Genomic DNA, 18523 nt, shown 5'->3' on the forward strand with positions numbered 1-18523 from the left:
ACAGCATCCAAAGGAGGGCCATGGAGATGGTGAAGGGTCTGGAGGGGAGGCTGTATGAGGAGCAGCTGAGGTCACTTGGTCTGTTCAGCCTGGAGGAGACTGAGCGGAGACCTCACTGAGGTCTTCAACATCTTCACAGAGAGGGGCAGGCACTAATCTCTTCACTCTTGCGACCAGTGACAGGACTCAAGTAAACAGCATGAAGCTGAATCAGGGGAGGTTTAGGTGGGATGTCAGGAAAAGGTTTTTCACCCAGAGAGTGGTTGGGCACAGGAACAGGCACCTCAAAGAAGTGGTCACAGCACCAAGCCTGACAGAAGAAGCCTCTCCAAGAAGCATTTGGACAATGCTCTCTGGCACATGGTGTGATTTTTGGGGTGTCCTGCGCAGGGTCAGAGGTTGGATTTCATGATCCTGATTGGTTCCTTCCAACTCAGGATATTATATAATTCTACAATTCAAAGCTGAAAAGTAGCAGAACTCAAGGTAAACTTCTGAAATACATGTAGGACCTCCCACTCCTTTAACTGCATTCGTCAGGGGATGCTTGAAACCTCCCTGAAATATGCCATTCTTATTTCAGTGTAAATATAGCATGAATACTAGAAAATAACCACCTGCTGGATATATTTCTCCTGAAACAAAAGAAGTAGCTGACCTTTACTGGAATAGTATGTGTCAAGTTTACTAGAAATTGTTTAAAAAACAAAGCCATGGGAATTTTGTGAAGTTTGTGCCAAGTAGTCCTTAACAGTTACCACTAGAAAACTATTAATAATACAAAGCAACAGTAATTGATGCTCAAATATTTCTGTGTTCAGTTACCTCACATTAGCAAAAAAAACCTTCTAATTTACAGATTGCATTCTTTAGCCATTGAAGACCATGTGATCCCTCACAACATTGCCTATTCGTTGCATGTGCCTTTGCTTTAGGCAGATCACCAGAACTCTCTTGCTGAAAACATTCAGGTTTGATTGATACTCTGTCAAGAAGTCATCCCAGAGAAGAGGGAAGACAAAGCTCTTACTTAATGTAGTGAGATATTTCTGAGTGAAAGAGCTTTTCAGCAATGAGAGGTCTGGAAATGCAAGATTTAAGGTAAGAGTACTCATTGTCTCTATCTAAAACAGGGGAATAACTTAAGCCCCTTTAAATATTAATTGTACCTCAAATCAACTTTTAACCAAAGCTGTTAGATGAAGGCTTAGAACAGTCACTTCTGAGCAACTTTCAGAGACAACATACTCCAGGCTCCTTTTTGCACCATTTCCCTTTCTCTGATAGAAAAATCCTTCTTGGGTTCCTATTTATCTCATCCATGTCACCATGAAAGTGTGGATAAAGTTTTTAGCTCTTTTTTCCTAGACAAAATTAAAGGAGGGATTGTTATTGTAATGCGGATGGCCTGACCCTTGACAGTGATTACAAAGGAAATAGGTGCTCTGGGACCTAATGTCCAAAAGTGAGATCTGTGGCAGACAGGTGGCTGGTAGTACAAGGTACAGGTCTCATTTAGCAGAGACCAGACACATAAATGCACACTGTACAAAACACACTGAACATGTCATGCTTTAAAGAATATGTGCTATCTGATTGCTTCCCACACACATTTATTATTATGTCTAGAAACCAAGCATAGTTGGCATCAGTGTATCAATTCCGTCACTATTCAAATGGAAAAGCTTTCCTTCAGGCACCTTTGATACACATTCTTAAAATAGGGAGGAAGTAAATACCAGGACAGTTTTGTAAGAGTAGCTTGTTTTTATATGTAGCTTTTTCTTTAGGAAATGTCTCTATAGGGTTGTTAGGTCATGGTACACAAGTAGATACTTAAATCGTTTTGTGGCCTCTGAAATGCATAAAGAAATTAAGGTGCTTCATGTTCCTCCAGCCTGTGTTTACTGACTGCATCTTGGCAATGAATATGTTGTTTCCCACCAATATTTCTTTGCCAGGTCATAAGCTAAAAGCATCTTGGCTATGTTTCCTTGTAATAAATTTTCCAGAGAGAAAACAATTTTCTAGTGAAGGCCAAGCATGGTGGCAACAAAAAGTAGATTTTTCCTATTTTTTTTTTTAATTTCCAATTTATCTTCCAGTAGAAAAAATAGTATCTTTTTATTTAAAGAAATCACAGAAAACCAAATCAGCACAAGGTAACAGAGAGAGCTCTTAAGGAATTTAAAAGTGAGATTTTCTCCCAAGGTTAATAAAATCCTATTTTTTCAAATTACTATGTACTATCAGATTCTACATCTTTTCTCAGGGAAAAAAAAAGGATAAAAATAAACTAACATTATAGGGGAGAATTTAAGGACTGGTCTTCTCTATGTGAAATCTCTGTTCTCAGAAATCATATTACTACATCAAACACACTTGCATGTTTATCACTGTACCTCACATCAGAGCTTTGAATCTGGCCTTTTTGGCACGTCCAGCTGTAAAGATGCCCAAACTGAAGTCCCAGATGAAAACATCTACAAATCACACTAGTTTATCTGTAAATACGGATGTTTTGTAAGCCTGGGCAGGTTATACCTCCAAGGGTTAAATACATCCTGTAAAAGCATTGTCCTTGGAATCCAAATTTACCTGCAAAGCATTGCCCAATTGTACTTTGCTCTGTCTCTTCACCTTTCCAGCATTTAATGTATTCCAAAGTACTGCATGTGCCCGTTTCCAGAGTGTCTTGCTCACATGGTTACTGATTAACCTAAGAGTGCACTTAAAAGATTATCCTGAGAGCAGATACCTTCAAGGCCCTTGTGACTTTTATTAACAGAATGCAGTCGGCCTTTGGATATCACAATCCAACCATAGTTGATTATGCAGCTCTGAGCACATTCTTTTTAATTTCTGGAAGTGTGTGAGAAATAGTTTATTGTCCACTATATATATATATTTCATGTATTACAGCAACTATTGGTTAAAATAACTTCAGTTACCTTATCTTAAGTACAAAATTACTGCTTTTAAGATGTGTGGGCAGCCTAGCTCTTCATCATAAAAAGAAGATCATTAAATTTTCATTAAATTTTCATTAAATGCTCATTAAATTTTAAGATCAAAATCTGTGCATTACAGACGGAGCATGTGCGATCCTTTACATTAAAGAACATTAAAAAATGTTCTTTAAGTTGTTGTTTGCATCCACTCTGTCTAAATTTGAAATCATAATATTTTTTCACATCTTGTTAGGCATCTATTAATTCATGGTTTTAAAATCCTCAAAAGCACCATCAAATATATTGACCAAAAGAAATATCACTCTGAAATTCAAGAAATTGTGGTGAGTTGCCATAACTAAGTGGAAGGATAACGTAACTGTTTGATAAGTGGTTCAAGAGACTGTTTACAAAGTAACAAGCAGAATAACAACATTGTGATCATCAGTCCCCTCTCCATTATCATATTTATCCATATTTTGAGAAGTGGTAACCCCATGGCTACTGGTCTGCTAAACTTCACTTTAAACACAACGTCTGTCTCTCCCATATTAACTCCTCACATGTTGCCTCTGGCTGGCTGCTGAGTTTCCATTACAGTATGCTGGGGAAACTGGCAAAGGGGACAACTGTGCATTCCTTGGTTTGCTTCTGCTATCTAATACTCTTCCAGATCACGTTTTCTTCAGGGTCAGTCTTGAAGCAGACCTCCTGTAGCCTGATGTATACCTATCTATGTCTTCCAGCTGTTAGGAGACTGACTCTGAAGCGTCTCCCCTGTATGGCTGCTTAGTTAAGAGAGTCAGAATGATCTATTGTCCACAATCAGATTATGTGGATTCACGTTTTCCGTGCTGCTACATTTTCCAATCAGCTGTGCTTCTGTAAAGACAGCAGAAAATACTGTTATCATCTGCAAGACCACAAAAGAGGTATTAGCATGGGGGCTGCACGCTACAAGTGTCCTAGTGACACATGTGTTATGCCACATTAGAGTAGAACCAATATGTCGCAAAATTGAGCAGCATGTGGAAAGCAGAATTTGTATTTAAACATAAAGATTTATAATAGACATTAAGTTTTTTAAAAGTACTTAAGGCCTTATCACTAAGTTAAGTTGTTAAGATGTAGTTGTTATCCCTGTCAAGGCACTGTAATTGAAAGTTAACCAATGCTAATGGGATCATCAATCATTCCAGTTAAGAGCAAACTACACCAGAGATTTGCAGCATCGGGGTTTTTGTGCAAAAAGCTGTGAAGGTAAATGAATAATCATAGAATCATAAGATGGTTTAGACTGGAAAGGACCTTCAAAATCATCTAGTCCAACCCCTTGCCATGGAGCTATATTCTATAATCTGCTGGGAGGGACACTGCCTTCTGAAGCCGAGACATTCTAGAAGTACTAAAATGCTATGAAGTGTCACCAAACCCCCCAGTTAAAGCACGTGAGTGTGTGCGTGTGCTTGCATGCGTGCAGGGGGGATTCAAAAATAGAAAACAGAGGAGTTTTATAGTTAGCCTTGAACATTCAGAGTTTTCAATTCTGGACTGCTACAAGTAAATAGGCTTTACCTATGCCAAGCAGAAAGAGCAAGTCAGGAATGAATGTAAAGAATAAATCAGATTTAGACCTTCCTATGTGATAAACTACACTTGCAATGAGATGTCCCAAAGAAACACTAGTACTTACTTAAAATGTTCAGGAGCATATGTAATTTTGAAATATGAAAAGAAAAAAAAAAAAAGTCAGGCTGAAAAGCAGTATACCTGAAGTTTAATCGGCTTGCTTTAATGCATCTGAAGTCACATTCTGCTGAAAATTAATTTATTTTTATCTAAGACTTCAAAATGTGGTACCTTGCTTTAATGATGACATGTAAGATGTTTCCATTTACATATGAAAAATCCAAAGATGCATAATCCTGAAAAAAAATACCCTTAAAACAGAATTATTGTAATGTCATGGGAAAGAACATATTCAATATAAGTCATTGTCATATTTGGGACATGTGGAAATACAGGTTTACTTTCAAAGGTAATAACTGTTTAACATAGTTTAAAAATAATTTAAGTATTAATTAGAAATCTTCATTACAAAGCCAACATGAAACAAGCAAGCAATCTCTACCTTCCTTTTATCTCAGGTACTCAGAAAACAGAAGAAAAATTGAAGGGAACCAAACTGATTTCTGTTTTCCTTCATAAGACTAGAGGTACCAATGTGATTGATTTTGTCAAATGTCATTTTGTTTTAATGGGTTTAAAGTCTCTTATCAACCTTGCCTGCTCAACCCAGCTTTTCCAGTTCATCATTTCCTGTCATGCATCCAATTTTTCCCCAGGTTGAATACTTAATTAATTACTATTCCCATCTTCTCAGACAATAGTAAACTATGCCAAGAGAGTCAATTCTTAAAAACCAACAATGAGACAGTATGGAGGAACTAATGGTAGACTTACTAGAGCTAATAACCCTGGAAAAATGAAAGCATTGCTTCCTTCTTTTGTCATCCTTACTTGCTTTCTTTCAAGCAAAGATGAAAGACTACAATGCAACAAGTCATCCTCCGGTACTATTACATGGGTGTTCACAGGCATGTGAGTTGAAAGATGAAAGAAAATTAGTCATCAAATTTTTTTAGTGCTTGCTTTCTTTATGTATGGAATGTTGTAAATATCTGATTACTGAACTGATTTTGTTAGGCTACATGATAAAGCTCGTAGGCACACCCACCAAGGAGCACAGAGTGACAATGGCAGAAGGGGGATTCCCCAAATAATATCCTGTCCTGGCTGCACCCGCCCATCAGAGGCCCATTGCACAAGCCCTGAGGAGCCCAGTGGCAGGATGGCAGGCAGGAACCCAAAACAAGGCCTCCTGAGGGACAAACCACCTTGCCATGACCCTCCCAGGACAGTCACAGGACGATTCCTGTCAGCATCCAGCAAGAAACCCATCCCTAGCTATCAGGAACACCACCAGGCCATGCTTCTCACTCTCTCCTATAGATTGATGTCACTGAGGAAATTTTGGCTGTTTTGATCATGGGATAATTTCTGTGGCATCAGGCCCACCGCAGACAAGTGGGATTCGCCTGTATAAAAGGGGGGAAAAGGATTCTAGCCCGTGAGTTGGCAGTGCTGACTGAGCTGGCTTAAAGAGGGAAAGGGACTAGATCAAGCTAGCTAGAGATGAGCCTGGGTTGACACGCCGTTGTTGGGGGTGACATCGACAGCCCAGCTGAAGTGCATCTGCACCAATGCAACCAGCATGGGTAACAAACAATGGCAGCAGGAAGCTATGATGTAGTTATCACCATGGAAATGTGGTGGGATGACTGGGGTGCTGCAGTGGATGGCTATAAGCTCTTCAGAAGAGACAGGCGAGGAAGGAGAGGCCATGGGGTGGCTCTGTGCATTGGGGAGGGTTTCCTCTGTACAGAGCTCAGGGACAGTGGGGATGAGGCTGAGTGCCTGTGGTGATGATCAGAAGGATGGCCAGCAAGGCAGAGATCCTGCTGGCAGTCTGTTACAGACCACCCAACCAGGAAGAAGTGAAATATTCTATCAGTGGATGTTTCATGACCTCTAGCTCTCATTCTTGTGGGAGACTTTAACCTGCCAAATGTCTGCTGGAAACATAGCACAGTGGAGAGGTTTAGCGGGGGGTGGGTTCCGTGCGCAGGGGAGCCAGCCGGAGTCACGATACGAGCACCGATACGATTTGAGCACCGTGCTCCCTTTATTGTTTACTTACACTCACTTTTATCTACTTTACAAAGATTCACGCCCTATCCCCATGGGACAGCCTCTAAGCAGCAGAGGAGCTGACCAGTGTGTAACTTTGCCAAGGATTTTTGAGGCTGCCTGCTACCAGGTGTCTTTCAAGCCTGTCTGCAGCCTGAGGCCCCTTCAGGGGTTCTTCCCTAGCAACCCTGGGGTGCCCAGACTGCCCAGGCTGTCCTGGGGTGTCATATGCCCCTGTTCCACAAGGAATCCCTCTACAGAGAGGAAACAGTCTAGGAGGTTCCCAGAGAGTGTGGAAGGTAACTTCCCAGAGAGTGTGGAGCCTACCAAGGCATGCCCTGCCAGACCTGCTGTTTACAAACAGAGAAGGGCTGTGGGAGAAGTGGTGGTCAGAGACCATCTTGGGCACAGTGACCATGGAATCAGTCACAGAGTTTTTGATTCTTGGAGAAGTAAGGAAGGGGATCAGCAAAACGCTTGGACCTTGGACTTTCAGAGGGTGGCCTTTGGCCTGTTCAGGACACTGGTTCAGAGGGTTCCCCAGGAAAAAACCCTTAATAACAAAAGGGTCCAGGAAGGCTGGGAGGAACTCTAAATGCACAGGAGCAGGCCATCCCCATGTGCCAATAGATGAGCTGGCTGAACAGGGAGCTTTAACAGTAACTCAGTGGAAAAAAGAGTATATGAACTTTGGATCAAGAAGCAGGAAGCTCAGGGACAGTAGAAGGATGTTTTTAGGTCATGTACAGAGAAAATTAGAATGGGAAAAGCTGAGCTAGAACTTAATCTGGCAACTGCTGTGAAAGACAATAAAAAGTGTGTTTATAAATACATTAATAACAAAAGGAGGGCCAAGGAAAACCTCCATCCTTTATTGGACCCAGGGTGGAACATTGTAACCAAGGGTAAGGAAAAGGCTGAGGTACTTAATGCCTTCTTGGCCTTGGTCTTTAAGAGTAAGACCAGTTATTCCCAGGCCCCGTGAGCTGGTCAACAGGGCAGGGAGCAGGACAGACCCCCTGCAATTCAGGGGGAAATCATTAGTGACCTGCTGTGGCACTTAGACGCTCACAAGTCTGTGGGACTGGATGGATTCCTCCACGGGAACTGACGGAGTTGGCAGAAGAGCTCACCAAGACACTCTCCATCATTTATCTTCCATCCTGGTTAACTGAGGAGGTCCCAGATGACTGGAGGTTGTCCAGTGTGTTGCCCATTTACAGAAGGGTTGGAAGGAGGATCCAGGGAATCACAGGCCTGTCAGCCTGATAGGTGCCCGGGAAGGTTATGGAACCGATCATCTTGCATGTGACACATGGCCTGTATAGGACAACCAGGGGATCAGGCCCAGCCATCACAGGCTTAGGAAAGGCAGGTCTTGCCTGATCAACCTGATTCTCTTCTATGACCAGGTGACCCACCCCGTGGATGAGGGAAAGGCTGTGCGTGTTGTCTACATGGATTTCAGTAAAGCCTTTGACACTGTCTCCCACAGCATTCTCCTGGAAAAGATGGCAGCCCGTGGCTTGGACAGGAGCTCTCTTTGCTGGGTTAAGAAATGTCTGGATGACTGGTAGAAGGTGCTGCAGCCAGCTGTTGGACAGTCACTAATTGGGTTCCCCAAGGCTCAGGATTGCAGCCAGTCCTGTTTAATATTTTATTGATGATCTGGATGAGGGTATTGAGTGCACCCTCAGTAAGACCACAGATGACACCAAGTTGGGGGGTAGCCCAGATCTGCTGGAAAGTAGGAAGGCTCTGCAGAGGGATCCGGACAGGCTGGATCATTGGTGTGAGGCCAGTTGCATAAGGTGAAAAAAGGCCGAGCGCTGAGTCCTGCTCTTGGGTCACATAAACCCCACACAGTGCTACAGGCTTGAGAAAAACCTTGGCTAAAAGCTACCTTATGGAAAATGACCTGGGAGTGCTCGTCAGAATGGCTGAACATGAGCCAGCGTGTGCCCAGGTGGCCAAGAAGGCCAGTGGCATCCTAGCGTGTATCAGCAACAGCGTGGCCAACAGGACCAAGGCAGGGATTGTCAGTGATTGTGTACTCAGCAGTGGTGAGGCCACACCTTGAGTTCTGTGTTCAGTTCCAGACCCCTCACTACAAGAAAGAATTTAAGGTGCTGGAGAGTGTCCAGAGACTGGAACAAAGCTGGAGAAGGGTCTGGAGATATAGTCCTCTGAAGATAGGCTGAGGGAGCTGGGGTGTTTAGCTTAGAGAAAAGGAGACTCAAGGAAGATGTTTGCACCCTTTAAAACTATTTGAAAGGAGATTGTAGCCAGGTGGGAATCAATCTCTTCTCCTAGTCAACTAGCTACTGCACAAGAGGTCATAGCCTCAAGCTGCACCAGGGTAAGTTCAGGTTGGACACCAGGAAGAAATTTTTCACTGAAAGGATGGTTAAGCACTGGAATGGACTGGCCAGGGAAGTGGTGGCATCACCATCCTCAAAAGTGTTCAAGAAACTACTGGATGTGGCACTTCGTGCATTGGTCTAGTTGACATGGTGGTGTTTGGTCAAAGGTTGAACTCAAAGATCTTGGAAGTCTTTTCCAACTTTAATGATTCTATCATTCTGTGAGTCTGACTGTGGGGGGATGCTGCCAAGGGTTGGGGACATGTTCTTCATGCAAGGAAAGAGCAGCTTGGGGTCCCATAGGATTTACTATGAGATGTTTGGGAAAGGGTCTGAGGTTGAGGTGATTTGGGGAGGACCAGGAACAGGAAAATGAGGAGAGAGGGGGCAAAAAGGGCTGGTGACAGGTAAGTAGTTGGCCAGTGGGTGTGCTTGTCAGCCATGCCCTGCTCCTAGGCCATGCTGCCTGTCCCAGCTGCTCACCAGAGTCCTTCTTTGCCTTGTCACACTGACAGCTCTGTGTTTATCTGTGTGTGTGTATGTATGCTGCATATGTGCACTTGTGTGCACACATACGGAGTCTCTCCAGCAGCAGCTGGAGTCAGAGGGTGAACAGGGACCTATATCTGTGGGGCAGTATCCATGGTGGGAGTGGGTGTACAAGCACCAGCGAGGATCATGCTGGATGACAATCTTCATCTGGTGAGGTGGACAGGAGTAAGTGGGCGTGGAGTCCTCTGAGGGCAAGAGCACATGGGGTTTGGCTGTGGGGACAGAGGAGTCCCAGCCAGCTCTGTGTGCACGTGTGTGTGTGTGTGTGTGCAACACACAGCAGCTGGTGTGATGCTGAAACCCCAGGGGGTGTGTGTCCTAATGTTAGCAGCTGGGGAGACTGCGATCGAGGGGCGGTGGCTAGGCAGACTCAGGGTCTAAGAGAGCTGCCAGAGGGACACACCTCATCCACAAATGTGTGTATTTTGTCACCTATTGACCCCTATCCTACTCCCCTGGAGAGGGGAGTGGAATGACAGCCTCCATGTAGTTTGTGTCTGTGTGAGCACTCTGGATGTCTGTCTGGATGTGCATATTTGCCGGTATGTGGAGTGTACATACACTCTATGTTCTTCTGCCTTCTGGGAACGCATCTCCAGCCTCACTGCTGGTTGGACACAGGGACCTTGCCTTGCAGCCTTGCCTCCCCCAGGCTTTTGGATCTGGCAGAATATACTGTCCTGCCACATAAATACAAATTTTTAAAAAGTGATAAAATAATTATATATTTTTTAACTGCTAAATGACTTACCTATCTATACAGGAACAAAAGTTTATTTATAACTTTAATATTTATTGAGCCTATTAGGGGATTTGGATTCTGCTCCTGGACTGATTTTTTTTCTCATAAAAGTGTTCTAGCTTGTTGGGAGTTTTGTCTGAAACAATGCTGGTTGAGCACTATTGACCCACTGATGATCTCAATGCAAGTGTAAGGAGGCCTGCCAGCCTCAGGTGGTCTGTGCAGATGCAAAATGCTTGTCACCATGAAATGGCAAATATTCAGTTTGGCTCACCATTTGAATTTTAATCAGCTACTGACTTTTGGAAGCAAATATATCTTATAGTTCTGTTTATTAGCAGGATTTGATATGCAGGAAACACATGCATATTTTATTTGAAATAGTCAGAGTTTGTACTGCCATTTCCACTGGAGGAATATTTCAAAAACACATTCTTCTGACAATTTGCAATTGTCTTTAATTTCCTGTTTGAAGCCACTCTTGGCTGATGTCTCTTTCTTTTGTGATTGTAACTCTTAAAGCTTTGATGGCTTTCTCTTTTTTTCCTAGGATTTATCCCCCTATGCTCTTCTAGAGAGCAAGTATTTCCTTTCATCCCACTAGTTTAAAATTGTCAACCATTCAAAAATTATGTTCACACAAAATATTTGGCCTGTGCCTGGGACTCCTAAATTTTTACAACATTCAAAATAAGACACAGCCAGACACCAGCCTTTCAGTTTGAAAATAACAGCTAACAATGGGAAAACAGTAAGGAGCAGCTTTCCAAGCTGTCTCTCAACTGTGACCAACTGAGCTCTCCATTTTAATACAACTAAACCTAGCCAGACTGAACCTTTTATTATGTTGCTGAACATAGGAAGCAAATAATGCCTGCCTAGCAACTTTCTGGGCTCCCTTTTCACTGATCCTTGAATACTATTGATTTTTTTCCAAGGATGCAATGTGGTAATGCAGATGTGACCTTTCTGTCTTACAGAGCAGCAACAGGTAACACTCTTTAAAGAAGACTCGACTCCATCAGGTTTTAAAAAGACTAGAAGAATAATTGAGTCTCTGCAAGGTTGCATGTAACAATAAAGAGAGCACAACTAGCATTTTCAGAAAAAAATGCTTTTGGTATTAATAACAATTGCTAAATAACTATTAATATTATGGTGGTGAGAATGTAATTGCTTCTGTTTATTCCACACATTATTCAGGTAAGTAAAGATTATTTACTTTCCCTGGGAAAAAAAGAACATAACTCACTAAAGACCATGGAAAAAGTGGAAGATCTTGAGGACTTGTGATGAGCAGTAATAGAGAGCATTTTAGCTTGTTTTAAGGAACACGTGATGAAACTATTTCATTCCATGAAATGGCTAATCTCTTTGCAATCAGGGGGATTAGTCACGAGTTAATCAAATCATTAACCCAAATAAACTGGCGTCATAATCTGGATTCCAGAATGCCATCCTCAAAGAAACTAAGTATCAAGAGTGATGTCCAGCAACTTCAATGGAAGATCAGCAGCCCAGGGGGCAACATCTCATTTGCCTCTTAGCTACAGAACAAAAGATGACATGAAAAGAAGTCCACTTTAATAACAGAAATATATACCTGTGAAAGGGCAAAGATTTTCATAAACATTTACTTGTGTGCTTATGCAGGTAATAGATTTACAATACTGATGACCAAGGAGGATCAGTCCAAAATTGAATAGTTTGAAATATCCCACATTTTTTAAACAACTGAATTTTTTTAAGAATCTAAATAAAATTAGTTCCCAAATATCTGAAGGGGAGATTTTCAATAAATTCCAGTATGTATTCAAACCCAAGTTACATTTGAAAATACTATTCTAAATGTTTTCTACTGCATTTATTCTATTGGTATTCAGAAACAGGTTGTGATGTGAGATAAGCAATAGAATACTGTCCCATACACTACCCGAATGCCTGCAAAAACCCTCCTGGGAAGATTTAGTCTCTCTGCATATGCACTTTTTGTTTTTGTTTCCACTTTTTATGCACTCAGCAATTCTTTGTTGGCTTTTATTCCAGTAAGGAATGATCCCTTATTGTTCCCTACATATGCAAGAAAAAGAGAAGACACATTTATTGAAAGTATTTATGGGAGCAGGGGTTTGTATCAGGCACCAAAAATATTACAGTGGGGTTTCACTAAGAACCTTATTTTGTGTGAATGTCACTATAAAGTCACATTTACTTCCTGTTTTTTCCTCACTTCACATCAGTGTACACTATGTAAACCTGCTATATGTTACCCAATTGTTTTAAACTAATGATAATATGAACATAATTTTTAATACTAATAAAATATACTAAAATATGCCATTTGGAATGAACATATGGCACTTTTTATAGGAGAAACTATGTTTCATAGATACATGATTAGAAAGAAGCATTTAATATAATAATACAGTGACTCTGCAAATCATGACTTTTCAGGAAAATTTTCTAACCCCATCTCATTTTACAGACTGGAGATTGGTAAATATTCAGCATTTGGGGGACTTTGAACTGTCATTTGCTGCAGGGCTCAACTCCTGCAGATTGAGTATCCTCCTGAGTACTCATTAAAATAAAATAACTGCCTAAAACACTAAAATTGATGGTTTTAGCTTTTCAGTTTCAGTCTTCTGCTTGACCTTCAGATAATCATGAGGAGATGTTTATCACTGAGGAGGGAAGAGTGGTTCCATAGCAGACTTTAGCTTCTCCTCCCTTCATTGTGACCCCAGGAGAGAGATGAAAGCATTCAACTACTTCTGCTTCCTAGGAGGAAACGTGCTACTTTGCTCTCACAGGCTTCTTGCAATGTCTCCGTGCAGTGACTGATACTGTGCATTGCAAAGGTCTGTCTCCTGGAGCTGGCAAAGCCTGCTCTGAGCCTTTGGATGGTCCTGGCATTGATACTTCTAGTCACCTCCAGTCACTGCCACCCATGGATCAAGTAGCTCACTGTTATCAGCACCATCAGAGCTGACTGCCTCAGTCCCAGCTGAGTGCAGAATGACATCCTGGGCTCCATGCTGCTACATCAGAGCTCAGCAAACCACTCATTTCCAATCAAACAAAAAACCAACAGCCTGGCCCATTGAATTAAAACATAGAAGTCCAACGTAGTACATGGGAGTAAGACTGTACACTTTTAACTCTAGATGTATCTTGGAATTTTTAGTATACTAATCCCCTTGGAATTTTTAATACACTAACGCTTGCAATAGAAGTTGTAGAAATACAAGTTACAATCTTTACCATGGGTGGGGTTTTGCATAAAGAAACTTCATACAGCAACATAATACTGTAGTCTACCTGGTTAGCACAGTCTTACTAGATTATAAGTAATATACCTCCTATGATATGTTTTTTCTGGTGATTTTAATAATTTTAGTGAAACCGCTCATTTAAATCATACTTATTATCCCAAACACATCTATTAAACACTAATAAAACTATGCATGCACAGGATAGGTGTTACAAGTAATGGCACCTTGAGTATTGAGGCAGCAGGCACCAAGAGCATTAAATCTGTATTTACTGTGCTTTTCATGACAACATTTTCCCGTCTTTGCCCAAATTTAAATTGTCTTTCTCCTGTAAGAATTTTTTCATAGCCTTGAAGTTGCTAGCAGACAACATGGAAATCAGTATATTCCTTGGATAAAATAATTTTTATTAGGAACATCCAGCAGAGTTATTCAACATGCCAAACCCCCAAGATTTCCAGTGCCTGAGTACAAATACAAGAAAAGTAAAAAATGACACTGTGCATATACACACACAAGCGACAAATAGATAATGGCTGAAAGGACTCTAAGTTTGTGGGTTTAAGCTATCCAGACAGCTAAAGTGGAAACACTGATGCCACAAGTTGGTTAAACACTCTGCTGTCCCAACAGACTTTATGAAGTCTTCCCTGTCTGCAATGCCTCAATTCAAGTCCCTTTGAAATTATTAACATACCCAATGAGATCTTTAAATTCTGGATCAAAATCTGAAAGTACAATGCCTGATGTGTTTTACTGGGACACAAATAGCACAAATAGGTAGAGAACCCAGCTGTAGTATTGTGCTCAGCTCTGGGGCCCCCAACATAAGAATGGTGAAGATCTGCTAGAGCAAGTCTAGAGGGGAGCACCTCTCCTTGGCTGAGAGAGTTGGGGTTGTTCAGCCTGGAGAAGACTCCAGAGAGACCTCATTGCACCTTCCAGAGCCTAAAGGGGATTTACAAGAAAGCTGGAGAGGGGCTTTTACAAGGGCACGATAGGACAAGAGGAAAAGGCTTTAAACTGAAAGAGGGCAAGTTTAGAGTAGGTATTAGGAAGAAATTCTTTGCTGTGAGGTAATGAGGCACTGGCACATGTTGTCCAGAGAAGTTGTGGATGTCCGACCATCCCAAACAGTGTTCAAGGCCAGGTTGAATGGAGCTGTGAGCAACCTCATCTAGTAGAAACAGTCCCTGGCCATAGCAGGCAGGTTGGAAGTAGATGATCTTTAAGGTCCCTTCCACCCCAGACCATTCTAAGATTCTGTAATATTTGAACTTCAAAATAATGTCAGCATAACATTTAATTTTAATAAGCCTCTAGGAACTATGGAAACAATGTCGTAGTCAAACATCTGCTTTTCTAGATGCCTGAACAATATCTTAAAATACACCTTTTAGAGTTTAGCTGAACTAAGGCTGGCACATTGGCATATTGGCTCAACCTAACAATCCTGCCTTCTCCCAGTCGTGCAAGATGAATAGCACCAGCTTAGTTTTAACTCACTTTATTTCAGGTATAAAAAGATCTTTTAGCTGTAAAAAATTATGTGCTAGACAGGTAAAAACATCCCAATTATGATAAGCTATCTTTGTTTTCAAAAGTTTTCATTTGTCCAAGTCTCAGTTGTACATATTCCTGCTCTTCAAGACATAGTGCAGGTAATACCTGCCGTGGGAATATCAGTGCCAAGTATGTGGTGATCTTCAGTCTGTCTCTGACACCTTCTCCTTTTTTATTTGGTAACAGAATATTTGCCCTTCCAGCTGGCAATTTTTGTGATACTCAGATAAAATAAAAGCTTAGCAGAATCTGCTTTTCAGACAGTTATAATGAAAAAAAGGAAAAATCAGTACAGGAAGGAAATAAAGGGCACAGCAAGATAGAAGCAATGACTGCTGTGACCTACTCAGTTTTTGAAAATTAGGGTATGTAACTCTATATTAACAATGTTCCAGCTTCCTAACATCCCTATGCAAAAAAAAAAAAAAAAAAAAAAAAGGCAAGCCAGTAATAATTAGAAAACTTTTTCTTTTCCGTTTTGCCTTTGCACTTCACCATCTATTCTCTATTAACTGCTCTCTTCATTTGTTTGCACAATCTTCTCTCTTGAGCAGATAAAAGGTTTTCATTAAAGTAAAGCCTAATGCTGTCAGCGGCAGGAGAGCTGCCAACCCTGGCGGTTTTACTAAGTCTATTAAGCTGACCTAAGCATGCTAATACTTAATAAATTCCCTCCATTCACAGCAGTCCTTTGCAAATATTCTTTTATCTCATATGGAAAACTAAGTTCTGCAATTCAAATGAGTAATAAAAGACCAGACCCCACACTTCACCTTATATTTATGTATATGCACAGTCTTATCTAAGAGGAGCAGCATATATCATCAGTTGCAATCTCTGCTGTACCAGAAGTACTACTTGAGATTACAGAAAGGACTAACAACAGCTTGATGAAAGTATTCCAATTATTAAGATGAAACCAGCACTGGACAATCAAAACAGAACTTTTTTTTCATGGATTTCCTGCCATAGTCCATTTGCAGAGAAGATTTTTCTAAACCTATTTGAAGGACATCTGCTATACCTATTTAGTACATTTTATCTCTAATCTATCCAGCAAGCAAAAAAAAACCCCCAAACCCCAGATTCTAGAAATCACGGCCATCTTCTGCCATTGCCATAGCACTTATAGTGGTAGAAAAATACTCTGAAGAACAAGTGGACTACAAAGCACTACTAGTCAGCATCACCCCTTATCAAAGGAAATCATCCTTAACTTCACTTGCCAGTCTTCAGGGCTCCACAGCTCAATTAATTACTTTGTTAATTAATTAAGTCCATTGAAACTAAGCTTTTAAAGCAACACAGTATCCAGCCTTCATCTCTTACAGAAGAGGAAAACAGTCTGTAGCAGTAGAAAATGACTGATCTGAATTCTTCTCTCCAAAAGCTTAATGTAATTGTTTAGATAAAGAAATAAATATGGGGGCAGGGCGTGGGGTGGAGCGAGGGTACCACCCTATGTCTAATAGGAAACATACTCAATAAGCAGCACAATTTATTTAAGTGAACAGTTGCCTGAGAGCTACTGACAGGCAAGTGCAAATATGATGGTGGAACAGTCCCACAGCATAATTTCTTCAGCCATAATAGAAAACATTGGCTTACAACAGCCGATATTTTATTCATTCTCTGTTTTCAGGTTTTGTAAAGGTTACTGGAAACCCTACTTGCTTTAGTTCATACAAAATTATCATTCATGTGGAAAAATAATAAAAGGACCATGGTTCTGTGAATAAACAGGATCACATTTTAAACTCAAAACCTAAATTGTCCTAATAAGAAAAAAAAATATTCATCTTTGTAAGGATTTAGCAGATGAAAACTAATCACACACTTATCTTACTATACTCAGTGTAGCATTTATACATCAGCTAGTGCAGTGAGGTAAACAATCTGTTAGTGATGTATCAGCAACCTTGCACAGAACCAGAACTCCTACATGGGAAAATAAACCACCCTTCTCCATCAAGAAGTGTCTTTCTGTTTCCCCAAGAAAAGAGAAATGATGCTGAAGCCATCTAGAGCAGGTGACAATTGTATTGCTTAGCCATAGCTGTGGTGAAGTCTTCAAATAAAGAAAAGTTTGACAGAAGGCTTCTTCACAATCAGCTGAATATACCCTTATGCAATCCTCCTCCTTGTTATTTCCTTAATTTATTTCCTATCCTTGCAGGACAAAACAGTACTTTAGATAATGCAATAGCCCACAGACCTCTTCTCAAACAGCTCATTTCTTCTGTTCTACTGCATGGGAACACCCACTTGTCAGAGAACAGAAAATACAGATGAGTGAGAGCAACGAAGAAGTAAAGGAAATTATGTCCTTTGAATAAGCTTACTATACATAAGAGAAATATGGCAGGTTTTTTTTCTATTCTTTTTAAACACTCTTACAATCTCATCTGAATGACCCACATGATGCTGAATAATGCACCCATCTAACAAAAGAGGAATTTATTTTGCCCCTAAATTCACACCTAAGAGCTCAGTTCTATAAGATAACACTGGGTATTTCTGAATTCTTATTAGTTAAGCTTATGGGAAAAAAACCCACAAATTAAGGACCTTGACAAAAATCTAGTGTGCCACAGAAGGCTGTGCAAATGAAAAGAGAAAAAAAAAAAAGTAGAATCATCATGGAGAATATCAATGTATTTTGTAGCTTCTTCCCTAGTGCCATCTTGCTACCCAATGACTCCCTTTGTGTCAAAAGAGGAATGTGAAGGAAGATGTGACATCTGTCTTTCAGCTTACATTTTATGAAAATGGTAGAATTTTAGTACCAACGTCATTGCCTCTTAAAAATCCATGTATTTGTTACTGAGGCAATTGATATTGTTCCAAAAATAACTGTGTAAAAAAATGTTACAGTTTTTCCCTTCAGCTACTGTCTCTTGATACCATCAACACATAAAGGTAAGAAGGCAATAAGCCCATTATTTCGTAAGAAATTTATAGTATCTTTGTGTGCAGCTGTTGATTTATATAAGTGAACTTTATATTGCTATGAAACACGATTAATATACCAGAAAAGAAGTTTAAAAGTAGGTCAGTGATATAGGACAATGGATCTTAACACAACTTGCATCCCAGCCTCCAGCTTGAAGCATAATGTTCATTCCTCATATTCTGGAGCGTTAAATAACATTGTAACTAGATTCAGAAGACAAGAATCATTCAACATTATCCACCCTTGATCTTTACACAAAATTCCCATGACATCCATAGAACTTCCACAGCTGTACAAACTAGAACAAGGTCCATGGCAAACACAGCTTTCAGGATTTGCTCTTCAATAAATATCACAAGCGAAAGAGAGACAGC

This window comes from Aphelocoma coerulescens (assembly GCF_041296385.1).
Source record: "Aphelocoma coerulescens isolate FSJ_1873_10779 chromosome Z unlocalized genomic scaffold, UR_Acoe_1.0 ChrZ, whole genome shotgun sequence".
Classification (NCBI taxonomy): domain Eukaryota; kingdom Metazoa; phylum Chordata; class Aves; order Passeriformes; family Corvidae; genus Aphelocoma; species Aphelocoma coerulescens.